Here is an 8,129-nt window from a genome sequence, read left to right on the forward strand (position 1 = left end):
GACATTTACAAAGCCCATGTCATGTGGGCTTTGTAAACATTTGCCTTTGAGCCTTAACCTCGCTGCACCTTGTATTTCTTTTTGTACGTTGGGATTAACTTTTAAACCTAGAAGACCCATATCTACTGAGGGCTTGTGTGGGAATCACTGAAGCCATATAGAAGCACTTTGATACTTGTGAACCACAATAAAGTACTTATTTATGGTCTGTCTTATCACCTTGTTTAAAGTGGATAAAATCTTATAACCCAAGCTGGTCAACCTTATTACTAGTTTTAAAAGCTGTGACTTAGGAGAAATCAGGATTGTTTCTGAACAATTAGAATTAAAAGTTATATCTGGTAGTTGTAATTTTGTGATAATTTTTTCCTCTTTGAGAAAAACTGGCTGTGTTGGTGGTTGATTCATTTCAGTTGATCTGTTTTTATCTTATGTCTGTCACATCCACAGCCATCCCCCCATGTGATCCATATTCACCTCTCTCACCTACCTTTAATTTATTCAGATAAAATCATGTTAAAAAAGAGTAGTAAAAGTTGTTGAAACGGAAAATTCCAGTCTCCAAAGGATAAAGTGAGATCAAGGGAACTATGCCTCAGTCACAGTGAGTGAATGACTATAAACATGGGAGTGGCAGGGCCTTTTCTGGGGTCTCTTCAGGCTGTCACTGCGGCTCACTCTGAGCAGTCCACCCAGGACAATCAGCCCGGTTTTGCCAGGAATTTGAACCCACACAGCTGTAAAATGAGAAGCAGCCCTTCAGGGTGACCCCACGCGGGAAGGCAGGAAGAAGGGGAGAGCTCACCAGTCAGGGCTTTACCCAAGATTTGCGGTGTGGGCAGCAGCAGGAGAGGAGGGGCTGTGGCTGCCCGACAGGAAGTCACCATAAAGCTCTACACATAAGCAGTCACAGAAGGTGTAGCAGTGCTTATCCAAGGGAGCAGCCAGTTAAGGATCTCTGGGAGTTGACGTTCTAACCTTTTAAGAACACACAAGAGAAATTTCAGCTGATCACGGAAGAGCTGATTTCCTCATCAACCTGTTTACAAGGCTTCCCCCAGGTCCATGTCACTCCAGCTCTTCCCACAACTCTGGTCTACTTACATGTTATAGGCATGTGTGCATTTTGTCGAAGAAAATTGAAGTGGGTGACAGCAGCAAAGACCAATAGTAGCATGTAGGTGATTCAATAGATAGGCTGCACAAGGCTTGCAGACAAATACATCTCCCGTTTTTCTTGAATTAAGCTACAACAGTTGCTGGGAAATTCAGAACAAGGCACTTCTCACCCAGGCTTCTGAAGGATTTAAATTAGTAAAGTTCTTAAATAAAGGATATTATAAAAATGAAATGTATTTAAGAAAATGACTGCTATGAACAAATGCTTGATTTCAGTCAAGCCAGGTAGCCTCAGCCAGACCTCTCTTTTTCCCAGGCGCCTGATGAACCCTCCCCAACAAGCAGAGTGGAAGGGGTGCAGGCCAAGCAGTGGGCCTCCTGTTAGCACTTGGGACCAACGTTTGTCTGTTGCACCTATTTCCCCACTCTCCCTTTGCCTGGATTACTGTGGTAGTCTTCTAACTGGGCTTCAAATCTGTTCTCATAGCGGCCAGCCTGAACCTCTCAAAATGCTGCAGTGGCTTTCCATCTCACTAGGAATAAAACCCTAACCCTCACCTTGGCTGACAAGGATCCACTTGAGCTTGTCCCCAGTACCTCTCTGCGCTCACCCACCTGCCTCCCTCCAAACAGCCTCTGGACTGTGCTTCCAAGAGACCAGACCACGACAGCTGGGCCTCGGAGTCTTGGCTCTCACTCTTTTCTCTGCCTGGGAAGACCTACCCTGAGATTACCAGATGCCTGCTCCTAAGTCACCTTGTCGAAAAGTCCTTTCCTGAGCACTTGTTCTGAACCAGCACCACCTGCTGAAACTCTCCAGCCTCTTTACCTGCCATTCTTTTCACAGCACTTATCACTTGACATATCTACTTATTTATGGTCTGTCTTCTCACTAGAGTCCACTTTTTTTGTGTACTGGAACCATGCCTGGCTGGTATGCACTCAAAAAAAAGTATGAATGAATGAATTCATGTGCATGGATGCTCTCCTTGTCCCTGATTTGCAATTGGCTAGAGGGCAAATCATTTACTTATAGGTCTGCAAACAGAACAGAGCAGAAGCCTGAGCACCAGCCCATGAGCACAGTGGTTGGACAACAGACCCAGAGTGGGTTATGGGTAACTGGAGAAACACTGGGGCTGAAAAGGGATATTAGTGCCCCAGAGGTGGGGTGCGCACAGCAGTTTGGACAGATCAGTTGATGAAATAGGTGTTTAATGAGTATTTTAACAATTCAGAGAATGCATGTTTACTTTTTAAAATTTTCTTGATGGGGAATGCAGCCTAAGCAGCCAGAGTGCTGTGATCAGCTCGAGGTACAGAGGGAAGTCAGAGTAACTAAGAAAAACAAAACCACATTCAGTGATTGTTAGAATTTTCCAAATAAACAATGTTCTGGGAAGTGTCCTCAATTCAAGACAAAGAGCATTCAGGGTTTATGATCCTGACGCAATATTTTTATTTCTTTTTTTGTTATCTCTTTCTCATTGTGATTATGTGATTATCATGAAGAAAATCCACAAACAAACATTCTAGTGTAATGTTTTGTGTGGTTGCGATAAGCTCTGTGAAACAAGGGCTTTTATCTGCTTTATCTTCACCCCAAAATATGTGAGGAAACAAAGGGTGATTGTCCTGAGCAGTGCCTCTCTGGGGCCCACCTGATAGGTGGAGAATGGCATGTGGCCAGAAGCTCCTTTGCCCGCTGCGTGGATGGTTGTTACCAGCCGGTGGAAAGTCCCGTTTCACTCTTTTAAACAAGTGAAAGTGGAGGCTGCAGATGCCTCCTCGCCCCCCTGCCCTGGCCTCTGTGACTTCCGTTTCTACTGGTTTTTCCTTACTGCATACCAGCCACACCAGCCTTCTGCTGTTCCTCGGATACCCCAGATTTTTTTTTAATTAGAAACGATATATATTGTTTCCTGTTAAAATAGGGCACTCTTATGAGAAACAAATGTGCAAAAAGAACATTCCTGTGTTTTCTCACTTATCCCAACAGACCTGGACTATTGATTCCAAACCTTCCTCACTCTGTACAGGGGAAGGCTCTCCACCTACTCCCAGGAAATTAGGCTACTCTAGTTTTAACTTTGATTACTCGCATGCATGAAAAACATCAAAACCCAACTGTTAACAGGCTACCTGTCCCTAGGCACACAGGCCCAGTCCACTTGGATAGACAGACAGATGTGACCCTCAAGTCCACAGCCCCCTGTGCAGGCCAGGATTAGAGGTACCCTGGTAGTCAAGTGGGTGCTGCTGGCTAGGGATCGAAGAAGACCCCAGCTCCTGGTCAGCTGGCTGAAAACATGCAGCCTCCAGTGAGAGGCTGAGATCCCTCCTTTTTTTTTTTTTTTTTTTTAATAAATTTTATGTATTTATTTATTTTTGGCTGCGTTGGGTCTTTGTTGCTGTGCACGGGCTTTCTCTAGTTGCGGCGAATGGGGGCTACTCTTCGTTGTGGTGCGTGGGCTTCTCATTTTGGTGGCTTCTCTTGTTGTGGAGCATAGGCTCTAGGCGTGTGGGCTTCGGTAGTTGTGGCACGTGGGCTCAGGAGTTGTAGCTCACGGGCTCTAGAGCACAGGCTCAGTAGTAGTGGTGCATGGGCTTAGTTGCTCCGCGGCATGTGGGATCCTCCTGGACCAGGACTTGAACCCGTGTCCCCTGCATTGGCAGGCGGATTCTTAACCACTGCGCCACCAGGGAAGCCCTGAAGTCCCTTCTTAGTAAGGAATATTTTGGGTGAAGTAGGGCACCCATCTGGCCACAAACGGTATCTGGTCTAGAAGCTACGTAAATTCTCTTGCGATCCCTTAAACCGACAAAAGCGAATTCAAGTTTGAAAATGGCACATCAAGTTATACGAAGTAGAGAATGTCATTAAGGCAAGGGTCTCATCATGTCCTCACACAGACTCTGATCCCCCCCTCCCCCTCAGGACCACTGCTCCTTGCAGGCAACAGCTTCCAGCGTCCAGAAGCCTTGAGCAGCCTTCAGCATCACAAGTTGGGGGTGGCCCAAACCCACATTCTCAAGGCTTGCTCCCTTCCTGTAAATGTAACATTCTAGGTGTTCCCTCTGTGATCACCCTATCTAAATGTCTCTGCCCTTCTAACACATACACACACATACACACACACATGCACACATTCCTTACCCCCTTCCCTGGTTTGGCTTTCTCCCGAGAATGTCCGTCTTGTAACATACTATGTATCTTTCCTTTTTATTTGCCTTATTATCCCCCCATTTCCCAACAAGAAGTATACTTGTGTTTTTGTCTCATTGCTACACACTTAGTGTCTAGAACAATGCCCAGGGAGTGATTAATAAGTCCTCACTAAACATCTGTTGACTGCCAGCGTGCAGGGATCCCAGGAACTTTGCTTTCCTTCCCGTCTGAAGTATGGTAGTACAAGCTGCTGTTTACTCACTGGCCATGCAGAGGCTTAAAAGAAGATGCTCTAAAGCCATGCTTATCAATCCCCTGAGGAGTTTGAGCTGCCCCAGCCCAGCCCCAATCCAGTGCTGGTGATGGTGACCTCAGTGGTAACTGATGCACCAGGGATTCTGGAGAAATGAGGACCTAGATACTCACTCCCTGCAAATCCTGGTCAGATCTGTTTTAGGGTGTCTGGCTGAAAACCCTGGGAAGAGACTGGCTAACGTGTGCTAAAGGGAATCTGCTAGGTGGGCATGGAAGCAGAAGACCAAGAAAGGCTGGAGGGTCTCACCAGGAAAGGACACAGGGAGGGAGAGTGACCAACAAGCAGGGCTGACCTCCCTTGGCCTCCCCCGCCTTCAGTCTGCGCCTCGCCCGCTGCCTCACCTGATCAAGCTCTGAGGAGCTGCGGGTTGGCCAAGCTCAGCTCACAGGCCACTGGGGCCTGTCCTGGAACAGGGAAAGAAAAGAGAAATATAGTGCCTGCCACATGTGTGATTTTAAATTGTCTAGTGCCACATTTAAAGAAGTACAAAGAAACGTGAGAAATTAATTTTAACAATATATTTTATTTAACCTAATATATCCAAATATTATCATTTCAACACGTAATCAATATAAAAAATTACCAGTAAGATATTTTGCACTTTTCCCCCCAAAATCCAGAGTATATTTTACATTTACAACACATCTCAATTTGGAAGCTAACTTTTCAATGAAAATACTTGAACTGTAAAAAGTTAACTGTCTGTGGGTTTCATATAATTTATAGTTGAAAAAGTAGATCCACATACTTGAATTGTTCCAAACACATTTATAACTTTTCAAAAACTGAATTGAGCATCAGTTTTTAAACTTGAAGAAATTAATTTAAATGAAATTAAAAATTTAGTTTCTCAGATACATTTGAAGTGTCCAGCAGTCACACGTGGCCAGTGGCTACTGTCCTGGCCAGGAGGCTCCTGAGACACGGACCCGCCAATCACACTCAGTGCAGGAAAGGCCTTGAGGCATTAGATACGGAGAACAGATGCTGAGCAGCCAAAACCACTGTTTACTACTGTAGCTAAGGGAAGGTAGTGTTTTTATATCTTCTATGCTTTTGTCTGGTGCAGGAAAAAGTTAACTCCAGTGCATTTCCTGTATTTCGAAAAAAGCAAACAAACAAAACAAACTCATAATGACAGGAACTGCTAAGCATCTCTAGTTTACCAAGGGTCCTGTGGTAAACAATTCCTGAAGATCATGTGAGGGAAAATTGCTGTTTGTTCAGGGTAGTTAGGGTTTCCAAGTAGGAAAAAGGCTTGGCTTTAATACACGGAAATAGAAGGGTGTAAACTCAGTCTCTTGAGATCACACAGTTGATTTGTGAGCAGAGTCCTCCCCGCTTGGTGGAAATTAATGATGATCTTGTCATGGGAAATGGAGACAATACTTTTTATAAAATTCAAGCTGTGATCATCAATTATTCTCTCCCAACCCATCCTCTGCAAATTGTTTATGATGAGGTTTTTGGCTTGAGGGGAGATCGCTCCCAAATGGATTACTTGCTGCATTTCATTCCATTTAGTCCATCACAACTCCTGTTATCTGTCTCCAAGATGCCAAACAAACTTTCTACTACTCAGGGACTAAGCCATGAATGCAGCTGGAGGGATGGCCCACTCATCAGGTGTGGATGTTCAGTGCCTACAAGGGCAGGCTCCCTTCTCCGAGTGCTGAGAGCACACAAGCCTCCATTCACAGCCAGCTCTCACAGGTGACCTCAGGCCAGACCCACCCAGACCTATGGACCCTGGCGGTCTCTCTGACCATTTTGCTTGAAGTTAGATTTAAATTCCAAATCCATTTGAAACCTCTTTGCAAGAAGTCTCCTGCCAACCCATCAAGACAGCTGGACCAAATCCCAAAGGAGTAAATAATTTGACAGGCGAGCGCATAATATGTTGTGACCCTCACGTACTTAGTTAATGATTTTATTTGTTCTTTTTTAACCTCTCTTTTGCTGACAAAGTTTGAAAAGCCATCCAGAAGAAAAGAGAGGCAGAAGCCACCAGTCACAGAAGCTTTGCCATTTGCTCCAAGTGGAGCATGAGTGCTGAGGGAATTAAAATAGTTCCTTCCTATTCAGTGTTGCTGCCTCATGATTCTTTGAAGTATTAAATCAAAAGGACTTTGTATTTATATCTAGATGAAGCAACACGACATTAGACCAACTGGAATTGAGAGAACACCAGATTAACTTTAGAGCCCAGGCGGAGAACACCCTCGTCCCAGGCAATTCCCCCAGTCCTTCCTGAGTGCCCGTGGGGATGCACTTGCCCACAGACCCATGTTGTCCTTGCCCTCAGGAGGTCTTTCAGCCAGCTGACAACTCCCTTAACCTAAAACTCCCACCCATATCTACAAGAAAATGCCAGGTTTTCATCAATCACAATCTTGAGAAAATAAACTGGTACTTACGTGGAAAACGTTGGAAAATATTTTTAGAATTTCTAAGATCCCATTTCCACTGTAGAAAGTTGAGGACAGTGCACAAGATGAGTCTGAAGCAACTTCAGCTGAAGGACCTAGAAGCAGGAAGCAAAAGAGGATCACAGGTGGGATTTCTCCTCATTTGGGACCTCTAGTCCCAGCCCCAAACCTCAGGGGATCAGATTCTGAGCAGCTGGCACTGTTGAAAATATTGGGTTGGCCAAAAAGTTCGTTTGGTTTTTTCTGTAACATCTTATGGAAAAAACCCAAAAAAACTTTTTGGCCAACCCAATACCTAGATGTCAGAGGAGACCGCCCTGGAACAGAAATTTGTAATTTTGTAAACAGCCCACGCAGCACTGGCTCAGACCCAGCCCGGGGCTCTATTAATGCCAATTGGTAAAAGTTGCTGTTTGCTGTTACCATCAATTTTATACCACGTGAATTTGTTTTTTTTTAATTGTGAAAAATGGATTTATACAAGCACAGTTCAATTCATTCACCAAGTACTCATTGAATGCTTGTTATGTTCTAGATATAATACTAAATTCTGGGGGATCAAAGATGGACAAGACAGACATAATCCCGGCACACACAAAACTTACTTCTTATGGGGAGATGGTCAAGTAAATACAATGATTTTATTAGTGGAGTCCATGATATCAGGGGGTCACTGGAGGTTCCCAGACCTTAAGAACAAGAGGTGTGGGAGAAATGTTCTGGGTGGAACAGTATATGGGAAGGTTTGGGGGAAAAGGCTGGCAAGCTCTAGAAACTGAGAAGTTCACTATTTTTGGAATGATACAGAGAAAGTAGGAGAGAGGATGCCAGAGAGAGAAGGGGCTGGAGTATGAAGGGCTGCAGGGCCAAAGACGAGCCACTGGACTTGGTCCTGAGAGCAGTGAGGAGTCATAGAAGGGCATTGAACATGGGATCAAAAAGGTCATACCTGGTTTTAGAACTGTTGCTCCATGAAAAATGTACTGGACTCAGACCATGTTAGAAGTCAGACACCAGGTAGGATCCTGTTGCCCTGAACCAAGGCAACTTGTTGGAAGGGTTCACAATGGGGAGACAGACTGGATATAGACCCTAG

The 8,129-nt window shown here is 44.8% G+C and overlaps 1 protein-coding gene across 2 annotated transcripts in view; it reads right to left on the reverse strand.

The window, feature by feature from the left end:
- Positions 1 to 7,223, reverse strand: part of ACKR4 (atypical chemokine receptor 4) — a 45,187-nt gene extending 37,964 nt beyond the window's left edge. The window contains exons 1-2 of one of the 2 annotated variants that reach the window (XM_029215481.1): positions 7,022 to 7,223; positions 4,946 to 5,008 (exon numbers count right to left, since the gene is read on the reverse strand). The gene's annotated coding sequence lies outside the window, so the exon portion shown is untranslated. The remainder of the gene's footprint in view (positions 1 to 4,945; positions 5,009 to 7,021) is intronic. The other variant, XM_029215482.1, reaches the window with a different exon arrangement.
- Positions 7,224 to 8,129: the final 906 nt, after the last annotated feature.

Source organism: Monodon monoceros, unplaced genomic scaffold (genome assembly GCF_005190385.1).
Source record: "Monodon monoceros isolate NGI ecotype Baffin Bay Population unplaced genomic scaffold, NGI_Narwhal_1 Super_Scaffold_11, whole genome shotgun sequence".
NCBI classification, from domain to species: domain Eukaryota; kingdom Metazoa; phylum Chordata; class Mammalia; order Artiodactyla; family Monodontidae; genus Monodon; species Monodon monoceros.